This window comes from Gavia stellata, chromosome 7 (assembly GCF_030936135.1).
Source record: "Gavia stellata isolate bGavSte3 chromosome 7, bGavSte3.hap2, whole genome shotgun sequence".
NCBI lineage: Eukaryota > Metazoa > Chordata > Aves > Gaviiformes > Gaviidae > Gavia > Gavia stellata.
This window is the reverse complement of record NC_082600.1, coordinates 16,449,021-16,466,043: the sequence shown is the minus strand read 5'-3', so window position 1 is coordinate 16,466,043 and position 17,023 is coordinate 16,449,021.

The following is a 17,023-nucleotide window of genomic DNA, read 5'->3' as shown; positions in this document are numbered from 1 at the left end:
TGCCAACTATATTTTCCCTAAAACAAAAGTTTTATCAAAATTTTCTCCCAAAGTGCTTGGTGAATAAAATCCTGAAGCAGTTCTACTTTGTACAAGATCATCATGGGCTCAGTTAGTTTGAGAGAGAATCTGCAGTGAAGTTCACTTTCAGATAACAGTTCTTCCAATGTCCATGCCCATCTTGATCCCCTCTCCTTTTTAACTTGAGTTTATTGTAGAGACTATCTGTGAGCAATCACTAAGCCTGGATCCTCATTCCTGCATTCATCAAAGTAAAGGTGTGATTGAATCTTGGATTTTGGTTGGGGCTGACAGTTTAAAATTAACTCATCAGTAGGTCCCTATTTTCTAAGGGCAGAGAAGACTGTATTTCTTTACCATGTTTTGCAAGCTCTGTGGGAAAAGGGCTGCATGTTCTGTCAGGCAGAAGAGTATTTTCAACAGCACAACTTTAGAAGTGCATGCAAGTATTATCTCTGTTTCTAGCAAAAGAAAATGAGAATGAATAAAGCATATTGGTCTAAAATATATTCATCTTCTCTCCAGTGTTCCAGCCTTAAACCTGAGAACAACCCTCTCTAGAAGTGGACACTGAAAAGTGAAGTTCTGCCTCAAACGCCTTTCAGAGCCTGCGGTTTTGAATATGTTGCTGTTGCTTCATGGCAGTCATGGGCAAAGCTATCCAAAGGGCAACACCTGTTCCCAAAATTGCAGGCATGAAATCTGTGGCCACAATTATTCGCAGACTGAAATCACTAGCATAAAGAGAGAAACCAGGTTGAGAGTCTGTTTTAAATTCACCTACATCATATCTTAAATAGGTTTTCATAATAAAATAAAAATTGCATGATAGCACAAAGAAATAAAATAGATATAAACCCCATGTGAGAATTTTTGGTTTATTCTATGTTTTCAACATTTGTTTGAGGTTTGAATGTGAATATTTTTAGGCCACTAATATCGCACCTGGCATCTAACTTTCTCTCCTGATCTGTAAGGTCAAAACTCTGCTTTTGGGTTGTCTGAAGAAGGGATCTTGACTGCATATTGTGCCCTTGATCCCTGCATAAACCAGCCATTGACGTCATATGAGTTTCATGTGCAGATTAGAGCTGTGTAAGCTCTTCACAACAAAATCTGAAGTTATACAAAAGCCTCTAGTAGTTTGTGGTTTGAATGTGGAAATAAACCTGGAAGAGTTTTATGTAGAATTTGTCTGACTAACAGACTTTTCAAAGAAAAATCCAAACTTGTTTCTCTAGACAAACAGGTTTTTTGGGACTTTTTTTTTTAATGCTCGATGCCATAGTTTTGCCCTCTGGTTTTATTTGGTCTCACAGGAGGCATGTGGATTAAATAAAACTTGATCAGTCAGAAGCAATGCCTATACTTTTGAATTTCACCAGCAAACCTTTAGATGTGCAGTAGGTAGAACCTGCATGTTTTGGATCCAAATTTTGAACGCCATGGAACTGGAGGACAAAATGAAGAAGGAATGATGTGGACGAAATGATCAATTTAAGTCATGGATTGCAAGCATCCTTCACCCTCAACATAACTGGCTGGAGTCAGATATTTTTTTGTCCTCGTCAACCCTTATGCAGAGCCGAACCTGGGGAGTATAAAGGACATGATTGTAGATGCAAGTTGGTCTAAGAACTGAAACTTGTAGGAGTTGCAGTGCTGAGTGAAACTCATAAACCTAAAGGTACAGATCTGTTGTGACAGATGAGAAAAGGAGTTTTTCCCCTAAATCTTTGCAAATTAGGGACTCTCTTTGTACAACATTTTTAGTGACTCTTGAGATGTGTAAATTTTCCCTAAAGTGACAGATTCCTGATGTCTGTGGGTGAATTCTCTGAACAGGGAAAGCAGGACTACACACTATGGACTCCTATCAGGAGAGCTGTTCTTCCCTGTTACTAAAATAATGTGACTTAATTAACAATTGTAAAGATATACTTACCTGCTCAGACAGAAATGGCTGCCTTCAGAACAGTTCTAGTCTATCAGTAAATAATGTACATTTAAAAAAGATTTATAAATATGTATTTAACCAAAGCAGTTATTCTGGTCTCTTAGATAATTAATATGCATTATAGCACTTTCCATTAAAGACTTCTGCCTCTCTTCTTTCCCTTTAAAAAGCAAAGAAGTTAAATGAAAAAAAAAAAATAAATTTGAAAAAAATAATTCAACCCACTGAATAATGATAGGCTTGGGACATAAACCATAAAAAAGCAGGACACCAAAACTTCATTAAAACTTAAGGCTGAAGAACTTGTTCAGTGAAGCTGATTTTCTTTTTTCTTCTTCTTCTCCTTGATAGCTAGAATTAAAGGACAAAGTGTCAGCTTAATTTTAAACTTCCTGGCTTCTGTCCATTTGTGTTGCAGCCTTAATCAGGAAGAAATAGTTCTGTTAAGGGTCATATTATTTTTGGTCCACGGGAGGGTTGTTCAAGGTGAACAAAAGGGCACAAAGCTTTAGGCAGGATGTTACCAGAAATGAGCTGGGGTGCTGCCGTTGCATGGAGCCAGGGCCGTTCTAGGAGCTGCTGTCAGTGGCACCTGTGCTTTTCTGGGGCAGCTTGGCTTTCTGATTACCACCAGCGAACTTACAACTCTCATTGTGGGCCCAAAATATCTGCTCTGCTTTTCTCAGCTGCGGGTCAGCATTTTCTTAGGTTGTGAGCATCTGAAGGTAGGACTTTGTGCTCTTGGACAGAGAACCAAAGGAGCAAAGGAGCTCTGATCCTAAATGGCACTTTCCAGTTACTCCACAAATGAATTTTTAGTGACTGTGCTTCTTGACAAAGGTGGTGCTTTAAAGTTTGGCATGTTATTTGGAAGAAATATTTCTCAAATGCTTTGCTTGAAATAGAAATGTTTGTGCTTATATTAAAGAAGACATAAGGAAAAATAAATAATACAGTAGAAGGAGATTTGTTTGGAGTTACAAATACTGACATATATCTTATTTTTCTGCCCTGGATCAGATCTACCCAATTTACCGAGTAAATTATGGAGAGATCTGGAACAACATTAGGTCCATGACAACTAAGTAGAGGTTTATAAAATCTGTAAGATTATTAGATGAAGTGTTTTAGTGTTTGACAACAAACTCAGGCTAATAGTGAATGATTCACAAACATCTTCCTACCACAGGGCATGTCTGAAAGCCCTCTGAAATCAATAGACAGAATCCCACTGATTTCAGCAGATTTTGTACCATGCTTTTGCTAAATCATAAGATTCACTCAGAATTTACTTTGCATGCTGAAAAAGAGATGCCTTTTTTATTTCCCCGGGCACAGAACAATAATATGATTTTATTCTGTTATACTACTGAGAGAGTGATACACTTGCTGAAAGATGAATTCTGATCTCTTAAAGCAGCATTAAGCCAGGGTGTCTTTCACATTTCATACTGATATGTGGGGAAGTACTTTCTGCTTCATATGAAATGTTAGCATGATGGCACTGAAATTTAGAATGAATATAATTCCTGCTGTACCAGGGCTCTTATGAAAACAAGACTGTTTATCTTGTGAGGCTGTCCTGGCAAACCAAGGCTTAAATATGAGAAATAAATGCTCTTCAGTTTTACAAGAACATTATGCCTCTGAGCTTTGCATTTTTTGTAAAACCCAAGATAGTGTAAGAAGAACCAGTAATAGGGAGGTAAGCTTCCATAGCATTACATCAGAGAACAAATGCACACATCTCTTTAATAAAGGGCAAGGACATTCGTTTGACTTTTTAGTTTGTTTTATTATAGGGATGCCATTCATGCTTCTATAATTAAACTTGTTTCAGCGCCTCCATTATAAACTTTTTTTCCTGCTGAAGCAAATGTTGGCATGCTCCATCTGTTTCAGTGTCCTGGAGTGCCTTGTTTTTATGACTTTTTTTTAGGGGGGTTGGTTGATTGGATTTTTGTCTTCATTTTGGAAAGGTTTAGGCTTAAGTTTAAGAATGAAAACTGTGTAAACTGCTTGCTACCTCCAAAATTCTGCCTGGTCCTGAGGAATTTTAGCTGAATCTCTGGAGGTGTCACAATACATCATTCTTCTTTTCATTCTTGTAATGGAAAGTGTGGACTTTTAATAGGATCCTGGACTTGGAATCAGAAAACCCAGCATCTATTTTTAGTTCTGTCAGAGATTGTCTTGCTGCTCTTCAGCACTATTGAGCTCAGCAGGTGATTCTTCAGCAGGTTCTTTCTGTGTCTTGATGCTGTGACTCATGAGCTCTGGTGGTACTTGCTGAGGAGACTGAAGAAGTCCCCCATGCTGCAGCAGAGAAAGCTGAAGGGGCAGTGTGCCTACTCCATTCCCAGTCTGTGTGAGTCTCCATAAAACAGAGGCAATGGCTGAAGAACAGACTCATTGCCTGGTAAGGACAGTAGGCAGGTGGGAACAGTAACCTCTTTGGCACTTGCCATAAATCACCAGAGCTTAGCAGGCAGTGCCCTCAGTATTCCAGCCTGTAAAATACTGTTTTGCACAATTTTTTTTCTCTGTCCTCCCTCCCTAGATGTCTTTTCAATTTGAGGCAGGAACTGGAAGTATGTGCACATGTGTGTGAATGAGTGGAGAGGAGTTATCTTTAGCTTCTTTGTATTTCTTACAGAGGTAAAAGACAACTTGTCAGGCTTGGAGACACTACATCTGTTCTATGAGTGGTTTGCCTGATCTACAAATGTTTAGCATGGAAGTCTGGCCCTAAAGCTTTTCAGGTATGTAAACCCAATTCTTAACTACATAAACACTTTTGAGCTCCTTGAACCAAGCCTGAAAATTCGTTCTTGGACCATGCCAATGTATTTTCTTTATGTCACTCTCCTGAGTCTTTAAGGCTTGGATGCCTGGTGTACAGGTACAAGCAGGCACTCCATGCGCATTGGGAAGGATTTATATGCAGTCAGTGCCTATTCAGGCATGTACACCCACCGGAGGTCCATGTCCAGGAGTCACATTGTATTGTTACATTACTGTGTTCAGTGGTTTGCGTTTAACATTTTTAAAATGAGAGAAGAGCAAGGAATAAGAGATGCAGAGACTAACGTTTCATTTGTGGGGTTCCCACAGCTTTTACCTATTCAAACAGGTTTAAAAAAAGAAGTCTTTCTACTTTGGAGTCAACCTAATGTGCCATTTTATCATACAACCAGAATTCTTTTGAGAAATTCTTCTTGCATTCAGTGATTTGGAGTGATGACAATATACAACATTCCTGTGCAGATAATACTCAGTGACAAACTAGAATAGATATTTTAACCAGAAAACTGCTTGCAACTTCTGCTGCAGAAAAAAACCTGAAATGAACATTTCATATACCAGTTATCATGTTTTAGATCCCATTTGCATTATCATGTTTTAGATATGATTAAGATTCCAGATTATCTTACTTGTGTTGAGTAAGCACACTGTTCCACTGCCAGTCTAGGCTAGTTTTCGCTCTGGCTTGTTTTTCACCATTTTGTCGGATGCTATTTTTATAGGTTTCCCTCTTCAATAAAAGTCCTTGCTTTCACTAATATAACATTAATTTGTGATTGATCTTTTCTGAGGTGGAGAAATAAGGTTGAAGCATATATTGGCATCCTGATGGCTTGAGCTGGTCACTGCCAGCTCTTGATCAGCAGCCAACTTTTCAATTAGGAGGTGAGAGTGAGTGATCTGCGCTGTTTTTGCCATTTATCTCATCTCTAAGGAGCAACACATTTTGCCTTTCTGAAAACAGCTCTGAATACTCTGCAGTTCAAGTGCATTTTGATCAGTGGCTGATCTCCGCCTCGCATCTGAAAAGTTCACTGGGGTTCTTAGCACCGTTCAAAATGCTTGGAGGTGAAGGTATGAAACACAGAAAATGATCAGAGTAGTAATGATGATAACACCAGAAAAAGATAGACTGGTGAAGCAGCTAAGATATTATAATCCAAAAAAATGTTACAGGTAATTTTCTTCTCATAACCTGAGGACAAAAACTTTATTACTCTTTAAACTCCAATATTGCACCAATTAAATTCCAGCTTAAGAACTAAGGTTTCCAGTCCACTTTTCATTTGAAAATGTATCTCCTATTCTTGTTCCCAGATGTCCCATAAGAACAACTTTTTATTCTTCCTTTTTTTCATCTTCATATTTCCTATAATTAAAAAGCATGAAAGAATATTAAGTTACAGAAACTTTGCCAATGTGCTTTCAGTTTTGCAAAAACGCATACTTAAAATAATACTATTTTCTCACACAAGAAATAATATATATTGAAAAAGAAAGGAAAGAAACTTCAAGCTCTTTTCTTTTTTCCGGATGCATTTAACTTTTCTACCTCACAGCTCAGATTGCTATTTTAATCAAAGCAGTAATGGAAGAACAGTCCTTACACTCAAATGCAATCACATTTAATCATATTTAATATCCTTATTTCTCAGCTGATCAGACTTTAAAAATTTGATTGCTTTAGTTTGATTAAAACTTAAGGTAAGTCAAACCCTATAAAAAAGTGTATTTTTGTTGTTAGTGTGTTCCGATTGCGTGGTTTCTTAAGGTACCTGAACTTTTGGCTGTTGTATTGCAAAACAGAGATTTCTGGGCACTGTCTCAGTGGGAATGGGCAAATATTAAAATGACACAATTTTAGCCAAACATACTACATTTTTTTATAAGAAAAAAATGAATTGATGATGCATTAACCTTTGTCCAACAAGAGACAATCCCTGATTCAGTGTGAACATATTGTATTATTATATTGTCCTCTTCTTGTTGTTTTCCCTGACTTTTTCACAACCACATTCAGTGAGACAAGACTCTGAGTTCTTTTACTCTATGATAAATGCAAAATAATTCCAGTTGACTCTGAAGTTTCCCATCTCTGTCTGCAGTCTTCATTTTCAGGCGGTAAGCAAAGGACTGTAGCTGAAGTGATGACTCTCATCAGGTCTTTTCACTACATTAAAGTCCATTATATTTGCTGCAATTACCCTCTAAGTTCCAGAACATAATCTAATACACAAAATGCTTGCTTCCTACTTGTAGTAATGTAAACTGTGTACTCAACATGTCAGACTTTCTGTAGATGAGCAGTATATTGGTTCCTTTATTCTCAAACTGGATTATGCACTTCATATGGGAGCACGCTAGTTGAAAGTCCCAATCATGACCACCAATCATGATGGTGAAACAGGCTCAAAGACTATATGCTTTAAGGAAAAAATCTTTAGAGACCAATTTGCCCTGTGGTCAGGTGGGTGTAGATAAACACTTGTTTGAAATCTCCCAAGTGCTTATATATTTGCAGTCTTACTTCCATGAGAATGAATAGAACAATTATGCTTTCATATAGACCAAGACTGCAAAATATGTTAAAACTTCATCCTCCCAGTCCAGCAACATATATAAAATTTGCTAAGCCACAGAACTGAACAAAACTAATGAAATGTTCCATTCCTTGTTAATTTGATGCATGTGTTCTGGGTGGGTGAGAAGGAACAGCACAGGAAAGGGCAGGCTTGTGCCAAAGTTCAGGGTCAAGCCACTATGGAGTTTTAGCACAATCTCAGAGACTGATATTTGGATTTCTGGAGCTGTTAGACCATGACAGTTTGACAGGCATGTGTAAACCGTAGGAAAGTTCCTTCTGAGATACAGTTTAACAGCAATGAGAGGTAATCCAAAAGGCCTGCACGTTGTCTGTGTTGGCATCATGGATCAGAGTCTTATATGGAAAGACTAGAATTACATTAACTTAGCATAAAGGTGAATTTATAAAATGATGGACACTGCTTGGGAATCTGGTATGCCTCAGGCTTAAGCTTTGTAACTTCAAGGTCACATTAACTTAGTTTTATGGTTACTTTCTTCAGTGCAGACCTGTTAACTGGAGAGCAGATATTACCTTCTATGAAATTTATTATACGTGCAAAATAAAAAAAAACAACAAAAAGAGAGTGTAGCTCTGCTTGGCAGGGAATACCATCCTTACAATGTACTCCTGGATGCTGCTGATGTATGTCTATCCAGCCATGCCACAGCACCTGTGAGACAAGGTGGAAAGTGTAAAATGCAAGAGAGGGAGAGTTAATTGTGAGCCTGCAATGTGGCTGTCCTGTACTGGCTTTCATTAAGTCCTCTATGTTCATAGCTTGTCCGTTTGTAGGATATTGCAAATACTGTAATTAAAAAACCCCAAACTAATACATAACCTTATGTCTTGATTATATTCCAGTTGGCTAGCAGTACTCTTACATTGTCCAGCCTGTTGTTTCACTCTGATGTTGTGTTTGAGTTCATTTTAATAGCCAAAATTATTGTGTGAGACTGCTGCATAGTTACTATATGCCACTCAAGAGGTGGATGAGTTTTGAAGGTAATGTGAAATGATTCTTTCATAGCTTGCAACGTAGTTTGGAACAGAAGGCACGGCATTGATATAAGATGATGACTTAAGGTTTGGCAGATGCTGAGTAATAGTTACCATGCATTTTTCCTCCAAATTCTCCTAATTCAACTTAATAGGCAAATCATGTTTTCTCTCTGCTTTCCTGATCATCCTCCATTAACCTGCAGTCTTTGATAAATATGCATTGCCTCATAATGTTGCATAAACATTTTTTAGATGGCAAATAGAGGGTAAACAAACCCCAAGTTAAAATGATATTAAAGACTTTGATGGCTTATTAATCATTTATACAAAGCTTATTAATCAAATGGATACTTTAAACCAAACTGTTTTCTTCCAAAATCAGAGAGCAGAGGCGATGCTGGCCTTATCTCTCTTAGGAGGTGAAAGCTAGCAGGAGTCAGTTCTCCGTCATCCCTAATTCACTTTTAAAAGTTCAGACTCCAGAAACAGGAATACATCCCCATACTAACTCACTGGCTTTGTCTACACAGGAGTTTTTGATTCAAGGGCTTTGTGTGTTCCTGGTGAAAAGGTTACCGTACACAAAAGCCTGTCTGTCTCCTCCATCACAGTTTTCTTCCCCTTTCCTTGGTCCTTCATTTACTGCTAAGTTTGTCTATCCCTCTGTTACATGTCTTCAGAGACTGGTGAATAAATGAGTAGTGTTAATTTTGCTTTGTATGCCCAAGAACTAATTGATTTGAAAAACACAAGCAACCCCCTCCCCACACAAATTAGCTCTCCTCTGCTAGAGATTTCAGCACCCAAGTGAGAGTATAGCAACACAAACATATTCATGTTGAGTGAGTGCCAGGTTGGGACATGAAAATGAGCACTGGAGGCTGGCGGGAAACTGCTGATGGCAGGACTACTCCTGATGGAGAAGATGAATTCTATCCCAGCTGAATGGAAATCTTTGGATAAAGGTGGAAATAAGCAGCCAGGAGTGTAAGAAGAGTAAAACTGATAGACCTTCTGCAATTAATCCTAAAAGGTAAATTGGCTACTATTTGTGAAGCGATGCTTGACAGGCTGGTTATTGTTTTACTTCTGAGCTTCCACATCTAGAAGCTGTGGTTCAATATTGCTGTGCAGTTGGGCCACAGCGGCAAAGGAGTTGGGTCCCTAAAGATATGGAATCACAGTGTAATTCTTCTGAGCTCCTAAATTAGAGCTGTAGTAAGAAATAGATGCTCTTATTCAGGTTGTTCTGATTAATGTATTCTTAAAGTTATGGGGGAAATTCTGGGTCATTTGAAGTCAATAGCAAATTTATGTTGACTTTGTAAGGGACAAGATTTTATCTGGAATTTAAACAAGGGAGAGCATCTTTTGGCACGTGCTAAACTTTTCATGTTGAAGCATAATTTCTTCCTAAGTGTTTAACTTGCCCAGTTGAACATGAGCTAAAGGATACAAAGCCTGGTCCACATTTAAACATGTTAGCTGGACCATGTTAAAATTCACCCTTTAATTCCTAGTCTAGACAAAGTCACACTCTATAAGAGAGGGAAGAAACTGTCTACAGTCTGGCTGATTAATGGGCTGAAAGCAGATGTGAGATATAAAAGAGTTTGTAAGCCTCCTCTACTACCTGGAGGTAAATTTTGGCTGTCACAGGCAAGAGAAAAGGGATACATTTCAAAGGAGGCTGAAACTGCAGCCAAAATGCATTAAATGATTACACGGCCAGGACTTACTTTGATCACACCTCAAAAGTAAAACAAACACAAGCATGAAGAAGAAAGGTTTTCTTGCCCCAAAAATAGCTCAAAAGGATGAATTCATTAAAGAAAAACAAGCACTCTAGGGCAATGGTACCAAACATGACTTGGTGTTTTAAATCCCTCATCCCCACTGTAAGGGGGAATGTGACTCTGCTTAGGGCATTGGTATAACCCTGCAGTTTCACTTGATCCCCAGGGAGAGAAGGGGGTTGCTGTGAACCTTTGCATACGTGTAATCTATCCAGAAGCAAGTGTGGTCTAGCTAGTGCACTTTGTGCAGTCTGGTATGCATGTAACCTAACACAGAAGTCATCAAATAACTGGCTATCAGTGCCAATGGAAAAAAGAACCTATGTACCAAGACAGAAAATGAAATAATACCAACTTACGTGGAGAAACATCTGTGGATCGCAGAGCTGCAGAACCTGGTGCCATCATCTCCATTTTAAAGCAGAAAACTAGAGAAGGGAGATATGAAATGGTTTACTCCAGTCATCCAGGCAGTGAAAGGTAAAAATCCCAGATCTCTGTTTTAATCTACTGCTGTCTTATAAACACCTACTATTAAAGAAAGAGGGAAAGTATATTCATATATATTCTAGTTTGGACTCAAAGGAGCAGGCAGCATGATGAATAAAATATATTCTCTCTTTGTGGTTGAAGTTTAGTCAAGATAATCTTGCAATTTAGGAAGGCAAAATAGTTTGTCTGCTTGTTTAGGTAGTTTAAGGTAGTTTAGTTTAGGTAGTTTAGTTTTTAGAATGGCCCCTCCAGCAATCAAGTCAGATTTTAAGATCACTTCAGTTTTACAATCTTGCTCTGTATACTTTGTTGTAGGAAGCAGTCAAGCTCCCTGGGTATATACAGTTTAGAACAGATGTTTCTGTTCAAGCCCACATCTGATAATATTTGACACTTTACACTTCCAAACCTTTTCAGGTATTAAGTAACTTTATATTATAAATTGTGAGACACGCAAAAGACTGCAGTCCCATTTCTCTGCCCCACTTTTCCTGGACATGTAAGAAAAAATCCATGTAAAGCTCAAAGAAAGGCAGCACCACTCTGTTGTCTGATAGCCTGCATACAAGAGACTGAGGACTTGAATTTGCAGTGTCCTGTGTCTTGTGTAGTTTTACCCATCTGCAGACTGAAGAAAATTCTACCAAGAGAGAAGGTGGGATCTTCAGGTTCCTTTGTTCTTCTCTCTGGAGTCTCTACATTATTTGGTGCATCACACACAGTCTCAGAGTCTCAGTTTACCCATGTTCAGAAAGGTGAGGTGACATATTTGCTCTTTCTAAAAATACTTGAGAGCTAAGGCTGCAAAGTTTGTTTTAAAATGGTCACTATTTCTTAGGGCTGATTTCTAAGTTACAGTAGGTATCCTCATGCGATTGTGTGGGGACAGAGGTCCTCTAAAATCTTAGTAAGAAAACGTATAAACAAGTTGAGCTTATGCCAGTGTTTTCCTGGAAAGCTATGCTGGTTAAGATTGTTATTTATTTATTTATTTGTAATATTGCTAGCAGAAGCTCTAACAAAATGAAAATATACCAGCAAAAGAACTTCTATCTGGATATTTAACTGTGCACACACTAGGAGGTTTCTTCTGGCATGCTGGAACCAGGAAAACTTTTCTGGTACAGACTAGGTCTACAAACACATTTTAAGTAATTCCAACTGCTGTAAGTGTATCTAATTTGAAGAAGATTGCTCTGATAATATGTTAACAAATAAACATAAATCAAACCGAACCTGGAAAAAGAATAAACACTTTTTTTTTTTTACTTAAAAGAAAAAATTGGATATCAAAAGTAGCAGTAGAGAATGGTTTCAATAAGCAATACAAGCATTACTGGGTTGGGTTTTTTTTGTATTTTTGCATTTTAAGTCTTATTTTATACTCTTTTTTTAAAAGGAAAGATACCATATAATTACTGTCACACTTTTACCAGTACCTTCTTCAACTTTGATGGTAATAAGCAGTATGACAGCCTCAGTTCCTCTGTCAAGGGAAAGGGTGAAGACTTCATTTACTTCTACTGTAATAGATTAAACTGGAGAATCCATTTTAGTCAGGGAAGAGTGGATGTTGGTGAAGTTATGAGCTTACTGCACCTTTTAAAATGAAATATTTAAACAAGTGGAACCTTACGTGGTTGATGCATTAAGCTGACATAGGATGTAAATCAAACAACACCTAAATGTCCTTTAACAAAGTCAATTATATTATATAAGCATAACAGAGATGTAACTCCTTTATCCTGTGCATCTGCCAGTTTTTTCTATTGAGATAAAAACCTTTCCACAGATGCAGAATATCATTTATAACCGCTCAGCATTGTGCTATAAATGTAAAAGGAATTAAACAAAAATGTATTCTTTATTAATGTTATTGAAAAATGGTGTTCCATAATCTAAACATCTACTGGAAACATCTAGTCAGTTCCTGAAATCATCTCTATTAGATTATGTAGATACCATCTGTGAAAATACTTCTAAACTTAATCTGTCAAGACTTCAAAGAGTCTATAAGCAAATACTTAGATTTGCATTAGATTTTTGACTTTGAAATCCATTATTGTAAGTTCCTTGCTGACTTTGATGTGCTGCCTTTACACCTCCTGTCTGAGAAAGGAGGTGTAAAGGCAGCACATTAGTTTATAGATGTTCACAGACTGTTTTTTGGATAAGGCCATTTAAATCTCTTTTGAAGGTCAATCCTAGCTCTTATCATTCAAGAAGTAATAATAACAGAGAGAGTCTGCCTGGAGTAAGGACTGCTTTAAAACAGAAAATAGCAGGGGTGAAATGAACTTACTTAACTCTTGACCTAGCACAATATCAGCATTCTAGTGTTTTGCTGCGACAATGCCCTGCTAAGGCATAGTGTGAAATTTCGATATAGGTGTATGGAATTAAATGATTAAGGAGAACAAGAGGTTGCAACTGTTTACAGCTGGCTTATTTTATTCTTTGATTTCTTTGATTCTGTTTGTTGCAATTAATAATGTATTGATGAACCATTAAAATACTGCTTGAAACACATAGTAAGATACCCCACGTTCAAACACAGGACAAGAATTTCCTTTATGCATATGCCAACATTTTCAAACCTGGCTGGCTAAAGTTAGACTTTGAAAATAATCTGGAAGCAACTTTTTTGCTTTTCCCGGGCCTGACTTTTCTTTTCACCAGACCCACCTACTTGCTATGGAAGTAGGTGCCTAAGTTTTGGATGTTTCCTGCCCTTCTGGTATGAATGTCACTTCACTATAAGCCATAAGATGAATCTTGAACCATTTTGGAATATTATTGTTTTGCTTCTTATCAGTGTTTTCCCCTGATCAAGAAAAATGAGAAAGATCTATTTTTGTTCTTTTAAGAAACAGTCTGTATCCAAAGTCTGTTTCTAGTCACTTTGCCTAGGTTCGTTTTGATTTCAGTGATTGTTTGTCATATGTATCAGTCTTATATAGACAAAAAATTTTGGAAGCTGTTGCTTCCAAATAAGGGACCTCATTCTCAGAAGATGGAGCTTTACTTTTGAATGCAAAATTTGGCAAGGAAAGCACTAGAAAACCCAGGGAATATTGAAATTATGAAATATGGTAGTGAACAACATTCAGTAGTTTTTTTTTTTTTCTTTTGTAGGTTTTGAATGAAGCTTGGTAGCGATCATGGTGTTACATGTTCTGCTAGTCGAGTGCTGACAGCTCTAACTTTGCAATAACTAGATTATTTGCATGTGATTTATAAGTAGGAAGAGTTAGTTTTGAAACTAACCTTGTCCAGATGCAGTTTTATGTGGTCTCAGCAGCATTTTCTGTCCTGCTAACGAGTAGAGAGGAGCTACAAAATGTCAATGCAGTGCAGTCATTTTGTAGGAAACTCCATCTCGCTGTTCTAATGAGGCAGAAAAGTTGTGCTCCAAACAAAACAGTGCTATCATAATGCCATCCAATAAGTAACAGAAGTGATCAGTATCAGAGGAATCTGCAGGGGAATAGGCGAATCTGCAGGGATGCAAACCACACCTATAAAAAGAATAGGGCTGGACTGATTTCAGAAATTTTATGCTGGCATGTTTGCCATTGTGTTTTGAGATGGTATGCATGCTTCTGTGTCAGTTTTCCTGTGGTCAGGAAAATACAACAACATATTGTGCTTCACAAGGTTTTTGGAGAAAGTAACTTTAGAATGGACAGTGTTATTTGCAAAGGGTTCTTCTTGCCCAAATTATTTGCAAAATATCACAAAGTTTTGTAAGAAAACTGGTAATTTTAAAGCTTATGTTTAAATGATGGATAACACTGAGAAAAGTCAGATATGTCGTTCATCAACCCACGCACCTAAAAGTGCTGTTTCAGCATATTACATTTGTGCTACAATCCCTTATGTGTTTTCTCACATAAACAGTTTTAGACCCCAGCTTTGCTTCTGTTGGTTTAGGTGCTTATCAAGTCCACACTTTGAACGATTCTTGTGCTTCTCCCCAGATCAGCAGAGGCATGGAAGATTTGTCACCCACTTTTCTGCAGATGGGAAGTGATGCATAGGGATGAAATGATTTAGTGTTTCACAGACACTCTGTCAGAGCAAGTACTTGGGATCACCATTCCTAAGGTTTAGGTAAGTTTGGGTCATTGCAGTAGCTTTTCTTTCTGGGTCTGAAGCTTACTTCATAGCTTTTGCAGCAAAAGGAGGAAAATTCACATGTACGAACCACTCTTCTGCATGTAGCTGTAAGGACTGTTGAACAACTTAACACCAGTTATGGATTGCATTGAAATATTTTTCTTCAGAGGTAGTGCTCTGGTGATTTTTTTGTCGGTACAATAAGTGTATTGCTCTGACTGCTCTAACTTCACAGGCAGGTTGGAGCATTTGTGCCACAATCTGTACTGTGGAAGGCTGGAAGAAAGCAACAGCTTGTGGGTAGAAAGGCTACTAAGCCCTCTGCACACCAGGAAACTGTTTTTTATCCTGAACTTTCCAATCTGGCCTAGAAATAAAAGCAATCCTAATGTAGGTCAGGAGGAAAAGAAATAGTTTAGGCCTCTTACCCTAAGCTCACATGCTGTAGTAGGGATCAGTCGTGTCACTGATGTCAAACACTAGATTTAGATAGTTAAAATTTTAACTCCTGTAGCGATGATGAGGAATATCCAGGATCTACTTAGATAAATGTAAGCTTATATTTCTTAAATGCAAATGAAAAGGAAGTATGCCTCAAATTCTTAAGACACTGGCTGAATCTGACTCAGGAACTTCAGTGTATATATATATAGAAGGATCAAAGTAAAACTTCTTTTACAGATACTTTTCTAAAGATTCATGATTTTAAGACTCCAGGGTTATTTCTTTAAAACCTTCATGTGTATCATATTCCTTCTCTTCTTAGTTAAAAAAAAACCCAAACAAACCCCCCCACAATAAACCTCAAAACCGCCCAGCAGGATCATTGCAGAGGATCTCAAATTCCACTTGTCTATGATGTAGTTCTGCTTGGGGTCCAGTTTTCCCCTTTTCCTGCTGACCTGACAAGAGCAATGTATTTCCTGTCTGCCTGAAGATCACTGGAGAAGTGCCAGTCATAATCTTCCCCTTATTGATTCTGGTCAGCAGCTATTGACAGCTTTAAAAAGATTATGTTTTAATTGGGGATCAGATAGATGGCATTTTAAGGTATTTAATTTCACTTTGTAACTCACTATAGATTATCTGAGTGGTTCCACAACTCAAGGAGGATAAAGATGAATGTGTTGTCCTTTTCTTTAGGTGACCCTGAGTGCAAATGTAGCTCAGGCTAAAGTGACTGAAAATCTTTTTCTATCAGTGGGCTGAAAAGGTTGAATGTGAATTCATTAGTGTTATCTTTGTTTAAGGCACAATATCTACACCTCACCAAGCTCAGAGCTTCAGTGGTCGCACTTGTTCTCACGTGGTTTAAGAGACAAATAGACTGGTGAGGTAAATGAAGAAAAACCAAACCAAAGAGTTAGAATTCACATTGTCTTGAAACTTGTATGTTCGCTTACAGCTCTACAAAGCAGGTGTGCAGAAGTTCCATCAAAAATATTGGATGGAGGTCCCTAATTTGGTGGTGATTTCTTCTTCTTCTTGCAAAGGAGGTTTAAGGCAGTGCTGGAAAAACAGGTTCCTAAAACTGTTTTCTGCACATTCAGAGGAATGAAGATACTCTTACAATGAAAAGCAATTCAAAAGACTAGCAGTCAAAACCAAATACTGAATTCTGAGACCTACACACCGCCTTGTAGCTCAACCTGAACAACCAAAGTCCGATCATTCCACCTTCAGTACTCAAAATTGTCTGGTGGACTGTCTGAAGAAATCTAGATCCATCTTACCGGGAGATGCTTAATAACACATACTGATGAAGTTGAGAACCTAGTGTCCTGTGTATGCTGGATGCACCAAGGATTATAATTTCAGATTTACTAGGCAGTAAATTTGAGGACGTTTTTCCCACAGATGCCTTTCTTTTCTGTCCAGGCTTGATTTGAGGACTCTGAAAAATGGATCAGATTTTCCAACATCCAGCTAAGTATTGCAGAGAAATTCATCATCTTGCATGCGATGGATCTGATGTGTCTCAAAGGTATCACATTCACTACACAATAATACCTAGCATATTATTGATGATTTCTGTGAAGTACTCTATATATGAATATTGTAATTTTAGATAAGAGAAAAGGTTGAAAGTCCCTCTGTTGCTTAATTTCATAATCCAAGAACATGGTAGCTGTTGTATATAGCAAACTAAAGCCCACTGAAGAATTATAGGAGAATGTTTGTTCTGCATAAAGGTTGTAAGACGCATTTGTATGCAGGTAAGCAACTGTCGCATAGAGTTAGTATTCC